The sequence below is a fragment of the Chenopodium quinoa genome, unplaced genomic scaffold (genome assembly GCF_001683475.1).
Source record: "Chenopodium quinoa cultivar QQ74 unplaced genomic scaffold, ASM168347v1, whole genome shotgun sequence".
In the NCBI taxonomy this organism is placed as follows: Eukaryota; Viridiplantae; Streptophyta; class Magnoliopsida; order Caryophyllales; family Amaranthaceae; genus Chenopodium; species Chenopodium quinoa.
The window spans coordinates 6,924,933-6,942,535 of record NW_018743920.1 but is presented as its reverse complement, the minus strand read 5'-3'; the positions used below and the strand labels follow the sequence as shown (position 1 = coordinate 6,942,535).

General features: G+C 35.4%; 1 long non-coding RNA gene across 5 annotated transcripts; it reads left to right on the top strand.

The window, feature by feature from the left end:
* Positions 1-7,982: 7,982 nt before the first annotated feature.
* Positions 7,983-13,267, top strand: LOC110688250. 5 transcript variants are annotated; one of them, XR_002504534.1, is made up of 5 exons: positions 7,985-8,462; positions 9,049-9,179; positions 10,227-11,414; positions 12,167-12,307; positions 12,759-13,267. It is a non-coding gene; the product is annotated as an uncharacterized LOC110688250 (long non-coding RNA). The 5 variants fall into 5 exon arrangements; XR_002504533.1 differs by having other exon boundaries at positions 7,999-8,462; positions 10,227-10,252; positions 11,207-11,414; positions 12,167-13,267; XR_002504532.1 differs by having other exon boundaries at positions 7,983-8,462; positions 10,227-11,299; positions 12,167-13,267.
* The last annotated feature ends 4,336 nt before the right edge of the window (positions 13,268-17,603 follow it).

The following is a 17,603-nucleotide window of genomic DNA, read 5'->3' as shown; positions in this document are numbered from 1 at the left end:
TGTTGTTATAAGATAAGAAGAATTATGTAACTTATTTGCTTGATTATTTACTGAGAAATGTACAGCATATAAATAGAGTTTACAAGGGAAATAAGATAATTAAAAAAGATACAATTATCCCTAAGATTAAGGAAACTAGCTAAGCAATATTCACAAAGATAACAACCAAACTAATAGTTGTTGAAGGATAATATCGAGCATCAGAGTAGCTCGGATAATCAGCAGCTTCTATTATTATCTTTATCTAACATGCCCCCTCAAAACGAACTGTGATGGTAAGGACAGACCGATTTTGCTTATCAGTGTAGTAAAAGTGAGCTTAGGCAGAGGTTTTGTAAGAGCATTCGCTAGCTGGTCGTTCGTTGAAATGTAGGCAACCCGTAGTTTGCCAGCTTGAACATTTTCTCTCACAAAGTGATAGTCCAAGGCAAGGTGTTTCATTCGTGAGTGAAATACAGGATTAACACTTACGTAAGTTGCCCCAACATTGTCACAGTAGATGACTAGAGAAGTGGACAGAGGATGGTGCAATTCGTGGAGCAAATTATGTATCCATAGAAGCTCGGTTGAGGCTGCAGCAACAACTCTGTATTCGGCTTCTGTGGAAGACTTTGCCCTTGTCTTTTGCTTTCGAGATGACCAGGAGATAGCATTTCTGCCGATGTATACTATATAGGCAGTTGTTGAGATGAAGTTGTTTGTGTCCCTTGCCAATCAGCATCAGAGTATGCGTGAAGCGACATAGGAGAGGACTTATGGATGGTGAGGCCCATAGCAGAAGTGCCTTTGAGATACCGTAGGAGTCTGTGTAGTGACTGCATATGGAAGTCAGTGGGTTGCTGCATATATTGTGCTAGTTTGTTCACAGCAAAAGCAACGTCTGGGCAAGTGAGACTTAAGTATTGCAGGGTCCCTATGAGGGCTTGATATTGTGAAGGATCAGATAGAGGAGTGCTTGTGTTTGTTTATGGGGGATTGACAGCAAGAGGTGTGGGCGTGAAATTTTTGCTTCATCCATATGGGCTCGACATAGGATGTCATTGATATAGCGTTGTTTGCTCAAAAATAGACCACGGTCATGAGGTATAACCTTAACCCCTAAAAAATAGGAGTATGTACCAAGATCCTTAAGTGAGAACCGGTTTGAGAGTTGAGTGATGAATGTCTCCAGGTAGTCGGGCATATTTGATGTGATGATTATATCATCAACATAGACTAGAAGATACACAGTGGTGTTGTTTGCAAATAAAGTGAAGAGAGAGGGATCAGAAATGGTGTTGCGGAAGCCAAGTTGGAGGATATGATGTCGAAGCTCAGTGTACCAAGCCCTAGGGGCTTGTTTTAAACCGTATAGAGCTTTGTTCAATTTGCAAACATGGGTGGGATATTGAGGGTTGACAAACCCAGGAGGTTAATTGGATGGTGAAAACATCATCGGTGAGTATGCCTTGGAGGAAGGCATTGTTGATGTCTAATTGACGTAAAGGCCAACTGTTTGTGACTGCAAGAGAGAGAACTAGTCTAACTGTGGTAGGCTTAATCACGGGACTAAATGTTTCCCCATAGTCAATGCCTACGCGTTGGGTGAATCCACGAGCTACAAGGCGAGCCTTGTATTGTGTAATGTCACCATTTTTGTTACGTTTAATTCTAAAAACCCATTTGCATACCACAACATTTTGGGAAGAAGAGGGAGGAACAAGAGACCATGTATTGTTGTGTTGAAGGGCTTGGATTTCAGCTTCCATAACTTTCCTCCACACCGTGCTTTTTAAGGCTTGGATGATGTTTTTGGGTAGGGTAGTTTCATGGGCTTCAACATTAAGATTGAGTTTGTTGATGGGTTTACGTATACCATGTTGTAGGCGAGTGATGATTTGGGGAGAGCTGTGTGCAGGTTGCGGGGAGGATGACAGGGAGTTAGGGCAACAAGGGGGAGTAAGGGGTGATGGAGGGGAGGGGCAAGAGGCAGGGGAAGAGGTGTGGACTGTGTTAGGAGATGATGAGGAAATAGGGGTGTGTGGCGAGACAGTAGGTGTGGGTAAGGAGTGTATGACCAAGGGAGCCCATTGATCAAGAAGAGCACTTGTGGAGGTGCATGGTTTGCTTGTTAATGAGGCATATGGGAAAGTGCACTCATGAAATTGAACGTGCCTTGATGTGTAGATGCGCATGGTTGTTGGATCAAGACAGTAGTATGCGCTTTGAGAAGGAGAGTAGCCGATGAAATACACATGGCTTTGATTTTGGGTCAAGTTTGTGGGTTGTATAGGGTTTAAGCCAAGGATAACATAAGCATCCAAAACTGCGAAGTTTGTTGTAATTTGGGTTGGAACCAACGAGTTTGAAATAGGGGGATACGTTGTTTAGAGTAGGTGTGGGCATTCGGTTAATTAGGTATGCGGTTGTAGAGGCAGCATTAGACCAGAATTCAAGAGGCATATTAGCATGGGAGAGAAGAGAAAGGAAGGTTTCAACTATGTGCCGGTGGCGATGTTCTGATAGACCATTATGTTCAGGGGTGTGCGGAGGAGAGGTGAGATGAGAGACACCATCAATAGTGAGATGATGTTGAAGGGTAAGGTACTCTCCCCCATTATCCGAGTAGAGAGTTTTGAGTGGCAGTTGGAAATATTTTTCGACAAGTGCTTTGTATCGAATGAAAATAGACTTAGAGTCTGACTTTTGTTTTAGGTTGTATAGCCAAATATATTTGGAGTAATGATCAACAAAGATTAAATAGTATTTGTAGTTGTCATGAGAATAAACAGGAGAAGTCCACAGATCAGTGTAGACATATTCAAGAGGAGCAAAAGATTTGATTGAAGAAGTAACGAAAGGAAGTTTGTGACTTTTATTACAAGCACACGAATTACAATATAAAATAGAAATAGGAGAAACATTGATTTTATTTTGTGAAATAATATGCTGAAAAATAGCCCTAGATAGATGACCTAGACGATGCTGTCAGTCCATTGAAGATGATGTGCTTGTGTAGACTGATGGAGTGGAAATAGAGAACTCATAGATGCCCCGATTAGTTGTCCCGCGAAATAACACTTTCTCTGTTGAAGGGTCCTTCAAGAAAAAAGAGTTAGATTGAAAAGAAATAGATATATTGTTATCATGACAAAGCTGAGAAATAGAGATTATATTTTTCGTTATAGATGGAACAACAAGGGCATTTTTTAGCGTGAGATTAGAGATAGTACAAGAGCCTATATGAGAAATGTGAAGTCCCTTACCATCCCCAATAACTAATTCATTGGTACCATCATAAGTTGCATGAAGGGAGAGATTAGTGAGGTCGTTAGTGACATGATGAGAGGCACCACTATTAAGAATCCACGAGGGGGAGGGTGTAGAAGGAGATGAGAGGTGGGTGATATTGGCTTGCGGTTTGGAGGCAAGACGTGGAGATTGATGCGTGGAAGAGTTACGTGGTGGAGGGGGGGATGCAGCAGGGTATTGTTGGGTAAAGATAGGGCAGCGAGCTACAACATGACCCCTTTCTCGACACCATTGGCATTTGCCAAGAAAAGGGCGAGGATTGGTTGTGTTAGAGGGGGTAGGGAGGAGGCTGTGGGATGGCTTAGAGGAGGAGTGGTGGTGTGGCTTTGTATAGGAGGCAAAGGCAGTTGCAGGAAGGGCAGCAGCCGTAGTGGATTGAGTTTGAAGAATAGATAGATCTTTGTTGATGAGCTTCTCGTGAAGTTCTTCAAAGGAGATGGGCGTGTCTCGGCCATTCACAGAGTCAATGATTGATTTGTAGGAATCATCAAGACCAGCGAGGACACGATCTATGAAATCCTCATGGTCAATGGGCTTTCCTAGGGCAACAAGATGTCAGCACACTCTTTAAGAGAGCGCATATAGTCAGATATGGAGGATGGGCCTTTTACTATACGGTGAAACTTGTCACGTAATTGTTTTATGTGGCCTCGGGAAGGCAGGGCATAAGTTTGATGTAGTTTTTCCCAAAGTTGTGCTGAGGTTTTTGCTTGAGAGATTAGGGGCACTAAGTTTGGTGAAATAGTACCAATTAGGGAGCTTAAGAGAAGGCGGTCTTGGCAAGTCCAATAGGCATAGTCTGGGTTGGGGTTATCAATGCCATCAGTTGTGATCGTAGGAGGAGGGCATGGTGTACTTCCATCAAAGAAATGAAATACATCATAACCAACAAGCAAGGCTTCTACTTGGAGTTTTGAAGAGAGATAGTTGGTTGGGGTGAGCTTGAGTACATTATGCATGTTGTCAACAATGAACGGTTTCGTTGGATTGGAGGGGTTGGATAGTTGGTAGGAGGTGGAGGAAGACATGAAGTGCAACGAGAATAGGGTGTGGGCGTGGGTTTGGGTGGCCGTTAGATCAAGAATCTGATACCATATAAGATAAGAAGAATTATGTAACTTATTTGCTTGATTATTTACTGAGAAATGTACAGCATATAAATAGAGTTTACAAGGGAAATAAGATAATTACAAAAGATACAATTATCTCTAAGATTAAGGAAACTAGCTAAGCAATATTCACAAAGATAACAACCAAACTAATAGTTGTTGAAGGATAATATCAAGCATCAGAGTAGCTCGGATAATCAGCAGCTTCTATTATTATCTTTATCTAACAGTTGTAATCTAATGCTAATAATAATGATGAAGATTAATTTAACCGGTTATGATTAATTATATCACAAAAGTAATGATGGTATCCTTTGATTCCACTATCAAGAAACATAATTGAAGCTGATTTGTGGGATAGTTGCTCTAATCTTGTCATTGCTAAAGGGAAGGTGGAATTTACACCCGACCATTATTGTTATGGAGTTGATTATATTAACTATTAAGGGAGATGCTGACAATTCGGGTGATTGTTAATTGGAGATATGGATCAATTATTCCAAAGGAAACCGGTTCCATAGCATATTACAAGTAGAAATAATTATTTTACTCTCTTTATTTGTTTCGTAGTTCTAGTACTTTGTATTTAATTTGCTTCATCAACTTATTAAAATTGTTTATGTGAATTTGGTAGTGCTTTGACTTTTGTTTCCTAGTGTTCCATGTTTAGCTAATCTTGTTATATTTTGCTCCCTGTTAAAACACTATTTATGTGCTTATTAGCTAATTAATATATCTTTGTTTTTTCTTTAAAAATTAAATAAATTAACTCAACTAAACAATTGTAAAAGTTCGATCCTATTAATTTTTTTTTTTTTTTTACCTTTTCTAAAATTATTTAGAATCAATTTAACTTTGTGAGTCTTCCCAAATATTTAGATCAGGAAGAGGTAAGGATTACACTAAAACTTTAGTTTTGCGATTTCTAATGGTTATTCATTTTTCCCTAATAAGTTTTCCCAGTTGTTTAGTTGTTTTGTCATGTATATAATTTTATGAATATGATGTTTTTCGTCAATAAATTTGCTCAGAAAAATTGAGGTGGTTGTAGCAAGGAAAAAAAAGAAGAAAAGCATCTGACACAGTGAGAAGCAGTCTTAAGGCAAAAGAGTCTTGGGGCTTTTTAGTTAAGTAAAAAAATTCAAAACACTATTATACACCCGATTTTTGTAAATGTTTGTATATGATGTACTCTATTACTTTATTCCATCCAACAAGTTCTCATTTTGATTCTCATTTTAATCCCATAAAGGTTTAATGAAAATCCGATTGACCTTTTGAAAAATTTGTTATGCTTAGTGTGTGACTCGTTGGTTTTTATTAAAGTTGAAACTAAATAAACAAAAGATCAAATCATACGAGTACAAAATACAAATTAAGAACTAGGTAATAACTAATAACCAACTCACCGCATCTTATCAAGATATGTTAATTTAGGCTTTTAGCCCTAGCATTAGACTCTACTTGTATACTATATATTATGTGGAATTAGGGCATATTCTGATTTACTGAGCTAAACTGAACTAAACTGAATTGAACTGATTGAAGTTGAACTGAATAGAGCTGAAATGAATATTTTATGAGAGAAGGAAATTAGGAACTGAACTTAACTGAACTGATGAATTGATTAGAGCTGAACTGAAGTGAAGTGAACTGAAATTAAGCTGAAGAGAACATGCCCTTAGTCGCCAACCCGCTCAGTATTAGGGAGTACATGTTCGAGTGTTCTCAAGAGATTACAACATGAAAATGTAATGTGATGCAATAAGACCACTAGAGAAGTGGCTACAATTAAATACTCTGTACTCCATAAAGAAGAAAACGCAGCCTAAGTAGCTAAGTAAGGCTGAAGCAGAAGCTGCAGCAGCTTTATTGAGTCCATTCTGATGAATATCTTTAATACTGTAAATAAATATATTTGACAAAGGCCTAGCTATAACTAGCTACTTTGTACGAGTATTTTACAATTTTATTTTTAATTGTAACATTCTAAATTTGACTTCTTTTTTTTTAAAAAAAAGGGTGAATTTAACCAATAATATCATTATGGAAAGATACATTATAATTTATAATCTAGCAACATATTTCAATACATGTTAACTTTGTTTTAAACATTAATTAGTAAAAAAAAAAAAAAAAAAACATTTCAAAACCAACAAGATATTAGTCTATGAAGTTAAAGCGTTGCGCCTTTTTGTTCAATGTTCGTTTTTTTCTCGGATTAAAGTTCATGCTTTTGCTAAAATGCTTGTTACGCTTTCTAAAAAAAAACTTATTACATATGTTTAAATTAATACTTCTATTACTTTTTAATTGCACCATTTATGAGTAAACAATGTCAAAATATATAGTATAAATAGTATAAACGTGTGAACTGAAAAAATAAAAGAAGTATTTGAAGTAAAGAGTACCAAACAACTAAAGTATGGATACCCCTTTTTTACTCTACCAAACAACTATGAAATGGTACATGTGATTTAATGAGTTTTCTTTAGTCACTCGTAAAGTCATAAGGCATAATTACTATTTTGTGCTGTATTATTAAATTTTACAAGTATTAATAATAATCATAAAAAAAAATCAACAGTTTTTTCGTTTGTCATTTATTACTTCCACCCTCTATTCTTACTCCCTTCTTTATTACTGATCATTTTCTACTCAGTTTCTTCTTTTGCTCTCTTTGGTTTCTTTAGCAATAGTTCGGTTTCTTTCAAAGGTATCCCCTTCCATTCAAAACCTTATTCTTCTGAGCAACAACACAACCTCGAAGATACATAGATGATAGATGCGAAGGAAGAGACCAGAGGAAAGAGGGGGACCAAGGACAAGGGTGCGTGATCATGTTGGAAAAGGCAATCAAATGTCATTATTACTAGTACTACCCCATAAAGTAAGGGCATAAAATTGCTATATTTTGGGTTCATTGTGCAATTGACACTGTTGATTTATACCCCTAAATAGAGGACTGATTTCTCTGTTTTCGTTGTACTCGTAAAATTTTAAGCCATGAATACATAACAAAAATAAATAAATAAAATAAAAAACACCTTGTTTAAAATCTAAAACACCTTGTAGTAAAAAACACCTTGTTTATTATATGGGAAACTTTATCGAGAAACAAATTTAAAATCACGATAAAGTTTCCCATGTAGTAGCATCTAAAACACCTTGTTTAAAATCTATGGTATCCAACGACGTATCATGTGTAACAGCTTGATAAAAGTCTGTAAACCTAAGCGGTTCCGCAAACAGATGACATATGATCATAAAAACATATTGTTTTTCATTCTTAAACTTCAATATGTAGAGTGCTCTTAACATAGTTTGAGCACTCTTATTACTATTCATGAGTTTAGTTATAACATCGTTGGTATATTCCACCTTAAAACCAACATCATTTTTCTTTGCATGTTTCAACGTTATTGTACTATCCTTACAAATGAACCAATCTATATCTCTATCTCGAATATTCATATCAATATCATGATGTGCATAACCAAAAAAATAAGAATCACGTTTATAAACTATAAACGAGGTGGTAACATCATTACCATCATAATATCCCACTATTGTCAAAACAAAAATTGGATGACTAGGATCCTTATACGTAGACGGTACCGTTGTGCCACCCCTACAACAAGCATTTCTAGCTTGAATTTCACTACTACAACATGAGTGTTTTTTCGACGCTGGGGCCTCGACGCTAGGTAAGGGGTGTCAGCAGGTAGATTTAGTATCCGCGTTTTTTGGACGTTTTAGGTGACGAAAGCAATTTTCGTCGCTAGAAAGCATCGAGAAGACAAGCATATGTCACGCACGTGAATTGTTAGTACCTCACAACTCAGCCCACGTTTCAATTTTAAGGGGAAAATAAACCAAAAAAATAAAAAGACTACTCAGTTCTCAACCCTAACTATTCCTCCCTCCTTCATGAGATTCATGTATTCTAAATCCAGATCTTAACTCTCCCTGCAATTCCCCAAATTATGCTTGGTGAAATTTATCTACTCACTTTGAACTATTATCGATTTTGTCACTCTCTATGCCGCCGTTAATTCTAAGGTACATTTTTCGTTTTAGAACGAATTCGAATTTCGCTTTTGATTGAAGTCTATAAAATTGTTTTTAGCAACTTTTTTTTTCAATATTATCACAAAATTATGATCTGATGTTGTTTGATTTTTGAATAGCAATACAGAGATTATAGGGTTTCATTTTGCGATTTACATTTGAATCTGGGTTAATATTCGGTTATAAGAAATAGTATAGTCAGATTTCATGTGCGAATTTAAAAGAAGTTTATATTCAATCGATTGAATTGGAAATTTTGAAGCAAATTCCTAAAGAAAAGTTGAGATTTTGAGAAGCAGTAAGAAATGAAGCAAAAAGAACTAAACCGGAATGACAATTTCTTATTCCTTTTTACTGTATTTAATTGGCTGTTTGATAGATTTTTGTTTATTTTTTAGTTAGTTTTAATCAAATTCAATTCATCTTTGGTTGTTTCTTTTACCTAGCAAATGTTACTTGTAATTTTGACAGTTCTGATATGATTTTTCAATTTAATAATTAATTCCTCCTCTTGATCTATGCATCAAATACAGTGTTAAAGTTCTTTTGGTTTGCTTTCTTCCATTCTTTTTTTAAGGATGTACTAGGGACTGTGATTAAGAGGTTTTGAAGATCCACTTGCTCTCCCTGATGCTCTTGTCTTGCTGACATAGCAGCCATGTTGGCAGCCTCATGGCTGGTGGCTAGGCAACAGGTTGGGTGTTGCAGGTACGTATGTGTTGTTGCTATTGTTATTAATTGTTGTTATGTTTTTGTTCTTGTTTGATGTTGCTGCTGCACGCATTGAGGTGTTGTTTGGGTGGGATTTTAATAGAGTTGTTCTGTAATTTTCTCTAGGATTTCCTGTGTGATTTAGGGTATATTGAGGGTGTTTGAAAATATTATTGCACTCTTTATTCCCCTGTGTTTCTTGCTCTACTATCTTCTTGTGCGTTCATTTTCCCTTGTATGTGATTACTATGGCAGAGGAATTGGTAAATAAAAAAAAACTTATGGATGATTTCAATCAGAAATGTGAGTAACTTGATTAGAGAACAAAACAACCAGATTGTCAGACTAAGGCTAGATTTGAGGCTTTCTCTACTCTATTTATTGACATCACAAAGAAGAAAAAGAAAAAGAATAGTGATGATGAGGGTGAATATTTTGGGTTTCATATCAAACCACTAAATATTGCCCTTAGAAGTTACTGAATATGGTGTATATAGTCATTCAATCAAGAAGATTTTCCCTTACTTTATAACATATAGAAATGGTATGAATCAAGAGTTAATGAATTTACTGAATTATGCATGCTGTTAATTGAAATGGTATGAATCCATAGAACTAACAACTTTTTGAATTAGTTTAATTTATTTTCATGTGCCAATTTAGAGTAGCAAACAAAGACCGTCTTTGATTTAGCTCTTCTGGTGTTCCCTATGTTACTTTAGAGACATATGATTGTATTTTAGGTACTTGCAAACTGAAATTAATGTCTTGTTGAGCAGTTGGAAGCTTATTAGGATATGAGCTAAGTAATATTCATGTGGATTACATGCTATTAATTATTAACTTAGTTGCGTTGTGTTGACCAAGAGTTGTGGTCAAAAGGTCAATGTTACTGTTTAGACTATAAATTTTAGTTTGGTGACTAGATAAACTGCGTTTTAGATCTTTTGATAAAGATAAATTCTTGTTGAATTGATTTATATAGCCTCTTATGATCACTTTGGTAATGTTGACCTGTTTCTAATTAGTGATTTCCTTGTGCAGTTTGTCCCTTGTGTATGGACAGCGAGGTTTGTACTTTATCTTCTCCGAGCTGTGTAATTTAATGATAACATGTATTGACTATGATATCTTTATAGATTTCCCCAATGGATTTTCAATATGTTTGTTTGGTTTGCTGAAAGGTTATACATCATGAACTTCCAAACAATTCTGACTACTTTGTTCACCAATCCCTTATAGTAAAACAAATCATTGCTACTATTGATTGGTTTTAGAATTTTTATATTCATTAATGTCACAAAACTATGGTTAGATATTGGATTAATTCATGAACAATACATATTTTAGGGTTTCATTATGTATACTGTATATTTCAATTTTTTGTGCTACCGTTTTAGTTTAGAAAAATTAACCATTATTCACACATTAAAACTTATACGAATGAAGAGCGTTGTTTGCTTAATGGTTTAAAAAAATAAAAAAAAAGGGGAACATTCTTTTGATATTACAGTTTGTTTAAGTGTTCCTTTTTTAATTTTTATTTTTTATATGAGTCAGGTTATTGATGTTTATGTCTATTTTGGTTGTTCCTAACAGATTTCACGTTTTTTTTTCTTGGATGATGGCTATTGTAGACTTATTGGGTTTGAAGTGAGAATAGAAGCCTCTTGGTTATATTTGTGTGAATTGTTTGAAATTCTAGTTTTTTTTTTATTTTTGCGCATTTCAAAACAAAATCATTTGCCATTGTTCTAAATTTTTTATAAAAGATAAGATTCATTGTCACTATCCTATTATTTTTGATAAAATTATCAGGAAAAAAAGAGGGGGTTAAAGATAATGGATCCTACAGTAGCAAGCTTCAATGGGGTGCTCAATAAATTTAAATAAAGAGGAAGTTGCAAATATCAAATCTAATTGCATCCTCTTTTTGGTTGACAAATAACCCTTCTACTACTCTCTGTTGCTTTAATGTTGATATTGGATTTTAGTAATGGCTACACTTTTGAGAGCTTATGCAGGAAATAGGCCAACTTGGAGGACCCCTTAGCACCCTTGGAGGGTCAAGGATTTAGCCCAAGGGTGTTCCAACCCTTATTCGCTGGGAGAATTATGTATGTTTCTGCTACGCATTTGGAAGACCAGAGGCTCACATTGAATCAAATATTAGTGCCGAGTTTGTAAAGCTAATGCACCCACCCCCTAGACTGAAATAATAAACTTGCTTAGGTAATCGTTGTAGTCTAGAAAAAAAATAAAAAACCAAAACATAACTTATGTCTGGTTATTAGGGGCTATTCTGCCGAGTACGGTTGTTACCAGTTAATAAATGTTTAGAAATTCTGTTTTATCCTACCTTTATACTGTACATATTAATCATAAAACACTTGTTATTTTTGAAAATCAAACTATGTCTTTTGGGTAGCAACATTTTTTTCAAAAGTGAGAAGAGAAACCTCCTAGTTATGTTGGATTACTTTTTGTGGGAGGTCATATTTGTTTGTATCTGGTTGTGTTGGTGTTTTATATTTTTCTGCTGGTAGAGTACCATAGCTTGGAGTTTTTTTAAGATTTGTCGCGGCTCTGTATTGTTGCTGTTGTTATTTTATCGCCCTATAGCTGCAGTTCTGTTGGTCCCAAAAATTTTAGACCTGCAGTCGTTTTTAGCCTCTAGTCCCTTCATAAAAAGTTATCCAAACTAGGCTCAAGAATTTCTCAATTTGGAATTTTGTGCTAGGAGTTATGCCTTCTGGAAGTTTCTGTGGTCTGCTGACTTGATTCTATTGCAGTGGGCTGTTATTTTTACTTGACGATAGTGTGGGTTGTTGTGTTGAGTTGGGTGGGCTTGCTGAAATTAATACTCTGGCTTTTCTTATTTGTTTTAGTATATTTTTCCTCTAGTTAATTATATGTTACTGTAGCTTAAAGCAGATCTATGGTTGTGTTCTTGCATTGAAATGCTTGATTTTGGTGCTTTACAGAATATGAAGTGACTTAACAGGGGAAGGATTCGTTACATACACTAAGGCAATTTATCAGCAAGAGGTGTAAAGAGTAAGAGGAAATTTTATAGCAAGAGGTCAGAACAGCAAGAGGTGGCTGCTTACTTGGGTTGTTCACAGGTTATCAATCCCCAGCAATTATTATTGTTTTATGTAAATTCCTACTATTAGAAAAAGTTGCAGGTTGATTACTATTTTCTGATTATCGTATATACACACTCATATATATAAACTCGCTGTACTTTCCACAACTTTACAAGTAAACTAGTTCACTATTGAACATACACCGACAAGGTAAAGGTAGTAAGGTACTAGATTTGCCATTTCTATTAAATTATCCATTGAACTGAAAATTGAACTATATGATTTGGTTGATGCAATCCCATGTCCATTATATGTATATATGACATGTTTAAGTAAGAAATAAATAATATGCCTTGAATTGATTTTCCATGTAAGAGGGGTTTAAGTGCAACATCCCCCCTATGATTGCTCTGAAGCTAGTGATATTTATTATATTTTAACTACCGTTGTCTATTGAGATGTGCGGTTTTCTGTCTTCTTTATATAGGTTTATCAAAAACTTTGTTAACTCAAACTTGGATATGAGTGTCTTGCCCTACTGAAGTTTCAGGTGTAAAACTACAACTTTCCCTCTCTTATCCCTCTAGCTTCCCTCTCTCCATTAAAAAGAAATGTATCTTTTGCATTTGCTCATTGCAGTTTTCATGCGGTTGTGATTCTGATTTCTTCAAACTGTTTATATGCTTTTGTCATCCCAGGCCACACTAAACCACTAGTTCCTGCCAATGATCCAGAAACATCAAAGGGTGTGTTGTGACTTCAAGGCCAACAATGATTGGTCACAATGTGAGCTTTGCTTTATGCCCCCTTGCAACCAGATTAAGGAGCAGCTAAATTAGAGATTGATAGAAGGTTTTTGTGATGAATTTAGCAGATTTGTTCCACTACAACTAGTCACGAATGAGATATAAGTTGGAATCATATAAAGTATACGATGAATTGAAGTACTTCGTATATTGTATTGATGGTGAGATAATATATGATTCGACAAGGAAACATAAAGTAATATAATTAGGGTATTACAATAGTAGACGAACAAGTCAATTTACATTTTGCTGAAGGACTAGTCACTATTAGGGATGTCAGTAGAGCGAGGCGGGGCGGGGCGAGGCGGGGCGAATGTTGGCCTTCCCATCCCCATCCCCTTCCCCATCTAAAATTTTCATACTCATCCCCATCCCCATCCCCGCGGCGGGTTTAAAATTCATCCCCAACCTCTCCCCAGCGGTTACAATTCCAAAACCATCCCCACCCCAACCCCCACTTGGGTATCCACCCCCACCTAATCCCCGCCTCCAAAATACACAATCCTTCATAATCAATAAAGATTGCAAAAAGAGAAAAATTATTGTTAATATTACACATTTTTTTGTTTATAATATAAGTGTATTATAAAGTATTATATTTATTATTTTATTTTAGGAAATTTTGACTTTTGGTACCACAAAAACACTCGGGTTTCATTTTTGCTACCGCTCAAATTTTTTTTTTTTTATTTTACTACCACATAAAAGCACATTTGTTAAAATTTGCTACCACTTAACGGAATGGGTTAAGATTCCGTTAAGTTTATTAAAAAAAAAATTAAAAAAAAAAAAAATCAGCCACCCTCCCCCCTCCTTTTCCTCCACCTTTGCAACCCCACCACCCTCAACTGCCCACCAGCCCCCTCCCATCAGCCAGCCACCCCCCTCCCCCCTGTCAGAGACGACGGCCATATCTTGGGCCAACGCCGGCGACCCCACCCCAAACCTTTTCCCCCACCTACGCCGGCGACCTTTAACTCCATTGATACTCACGCACAAAGCTTAAGGAAAGGGGTAACATGTTCATTTCTTCACCAAAACGCACAATATTAGTACCAAAATGTTCACAATGCAACACACTATCATTTGGGATCAAGAATTGCGCAAATACATTTGTTAAACAAAAACCCCCAAATCGATTTTTCTAGGGTTCTTCGCGAAATGAAGGGGAGGGGGGTCGATTCAGGGTGGGGGAAGGGGAGGGGGGTCGATTCTGGTGGTGGGGATGAGGAGGGAGGGTTGTTTCCGGTTTCGGGGTGGGGGTTGGGGCAACGAGGAAAGGATAAGGGAGGGGGTGGGTTGCGTTGAGGGTGGCTGGCTGGTTTCTTTTTTTTCTTTTTTTTTTTTAATATACTTAACGGAATTTTAACCAATTCCGTTAAGTGGTACCAAATTTTAACAAATGTGTTTTTATATGGTAGTAAAATAAAAAATAAAAAATTGAGCGGTAGCAAAAATGAAACCCGAGTATTTTTGTGGTACCAAAAGTCAAAATTTCCTTTATTTTACATAATTTTTTTTATAGAATAGTATATAAAAGTATATAATTTTGTTTTTAGAAATATATAGATGTGGGGATGGGGTGGGTACGAAGTGGGATGGGTGGGGATGGGGCGGGTACGAAGTGGGGCGGGGCGGGATGGGGCGGGTACAACTTAAAATCCACCCCCACCCCATAACCCATGGCGGGTATGGTTTTTATCCCCATCCTCGCCCCATCACCCCAAACCAAGACCCATCCCCGCCCCACTGACATTCCTAGTCACTATAATAATTTTCTGTAATACATTTTGTGATCTTAAAGTAAGACAAAGAAATGAAAGATTGGATGCTTCATACTTCATTCATATAAAATTTTAACTAGTTTTTAGGTATGGACGATGTCTCGATTTATTGCATTTTCCTTGATAAAAATCCTTATTAATATTTAATTATTATTGATTGTCATATTAGATGGCAACAGTTTAATGGCTAACACGTTAGACCTTTAAATTTAAGATTGTGAGTTTAAATCTTGTAAAAATCGACTAAAAACCGATTAAATAAGAAATGCATTATGTGGCAGTGTGGCACCTAAACTCATTTAGAAATGCTTAAATTTCTATAGACGATAACTCGGGTCGAGTCATTACATGTAATGTAAAATTAGGGTGTTTTTTTTTCTTTTTCCTTAGGTGGAGATAATAAAAATGTTTGGATAAGAGGCGACAGAATATGGCGGGGTATAGTAGCATATGGTATAGAATATAGATTAACTACATATACAATGTACTTTGTACTATGTACTACGAGTATTTAAGTGAGGAAGGTTTGACTAGCTTAGGAAGCATTGAGGTCTGAAACTTCAGATAAATAAATTGACGTAAGAGATGTATTAATGGGTTCTTAAGAGATTCTTAACCATTGGTTAAAGACTTGGCTTTCTTATATTTGTACTGTATAAGTCTTTGAGCCTTTGAGGTGCCTTCTTTTCTTAATTCTTTACTTTCCCTTTTTTTTTTTTTTTCCAAATGGTCCCGAGATCATTTCAAACACGGCTAGCTAAAACACAAAACCCAACATGATACATGGGCCAAGATCACGGTCCACGCCCTGGTCCGTATTGGGCTTCAGTCCCATTTTAAAGCCTCAAAATTATGAATTTTACAAAATTAAAAACTGGTCCGACATTTTCAACAAGTAGAAAACGAGGGAACAAAAAATCAATAAAAGCTGCGAGTAACATTAAAATTCATTGAATTCATCCTCCAATGACCAATTAGTTTTATCTCCTTAATGTCATCATCCATTAGTGGGTTCCAATATTTTGGCAATTTTCAAAACATCTTTGTACTATAAATAAAGAAAGTTTGTATGTATAGCCGAGTGTACGGTGCACTTAAAGATATTGTTTGCTCATATTATTGATTATTGCTCTTTTAATTATCAAATAAGCAAAAAATACTCTTGGGTGCACCATGCACCCGGGTGTATATAATTATTTTCAATAAATACTCGATTTGTCTCTATTTTTTTGCCCCATTTAACTGTGCACAGTCTCCAAGACGCGTCTTAAAATGTCTACATCTTTATTTCTGTACACGTAAAAATTATAAAAACGTGATATTAATAAAATATACAATAAATCGAAACTAACAAGACCACTCATGATTATATTATCTCTTACAAATTAACGGTAATTTACGATCAAAATTTTCAAAATTTGACCCAAAAAATGGCAATGGGGCAAAAATATAGGAACGGAGGAAGTACAAGTTATAAGATCAAAATTCAATATTGTGGGGGATGATCAAGTCATTTTCTTAATTTTCCTCTTCATTTAATATTTAATATTTTATTTTATTGATTATTAGCAATATGTTATCTTGAGGAGTAGTATAGATATGGCAAATGGCAATTTAATCAACCATAGACTTGTTCCTTGGTCTCAAACCATTACAACAAGAGTATATTATTGATGTAAGTCTTTTTCTTGTACGGTGTAATTAAGACCGTTTAACTATATATTATTATTATTATTATTATTATAGAAAAATAACAAAAATCTATAAAGTCAATCGATTTACAAAAAATTAGTGGGGAGTCGAGATACAATTCGGGCCCCACCCCTCTAGTTATAGCAAACCCGATCCCACTGAAAATGCAAGCAGCTGCTTGAGCATCTATATCCTAAGTCTTAGCGAACGTCTAAACCCGTTTCAGCAACGCAACAACATTCTTCTCTTATTTTTCAAATAAAGAAAAGGAGAAATTCATATATGAGTGGTCAATTTTAATCATTATTAAATAGGCATGGTAATAGCCACTCATGTTTGACTAAGGGGTTCTAACTTCTAAGTTAAATGACACTTGAAATAAATCCTCGTTAAGACTTATTGAGTTATATTACGCATATATATACCCTTTATGTGGTAAATTGTAGAATTGTAGCGTCTAGCTTAATGATATATTTTATATTATCTTTCAACAAATACTAAATGAATCATAAAAGAAAGATTATGTATTTGAGTACGTACTTGTGTTAACCTAATTATCTCGATCTTTTACTTACTAGTAGCTTGAAATAAAAGAATAATTTATGGGAAGTATACGAACAACTTAGCTAGAAAATCATAGTGGTTGAACATATGTACAAATAAAAGTAAAGTCTTCCTTGAATTTATAATTTTAGTTTTAGTTAGCTTTTATTTAGTACTTAGCATTAATATATATTGGATTTATTACATGAATAGAATGTACGTACATGATGAACATCATAATAAAGGTGATTAAAAATCAATCACATGCTTCTCACTTACTGTCGCATGAATTTCTTGAAACCATCCTTTTTCGTATAGTTCACTCACAAAAACCGCCTTAGTCATACACTTAATTCGTGTTTTACACTCGTTTTACTAACAACGTGAAATTATTAATTAGAGGTGAAAATATAAAATCAACGTATGATATATTTTGTATTCCGTTCATAATAATAAGCTCTCAAAATCATGTTATTTTAGCTAATATAATACGAGTACTCGCAATAA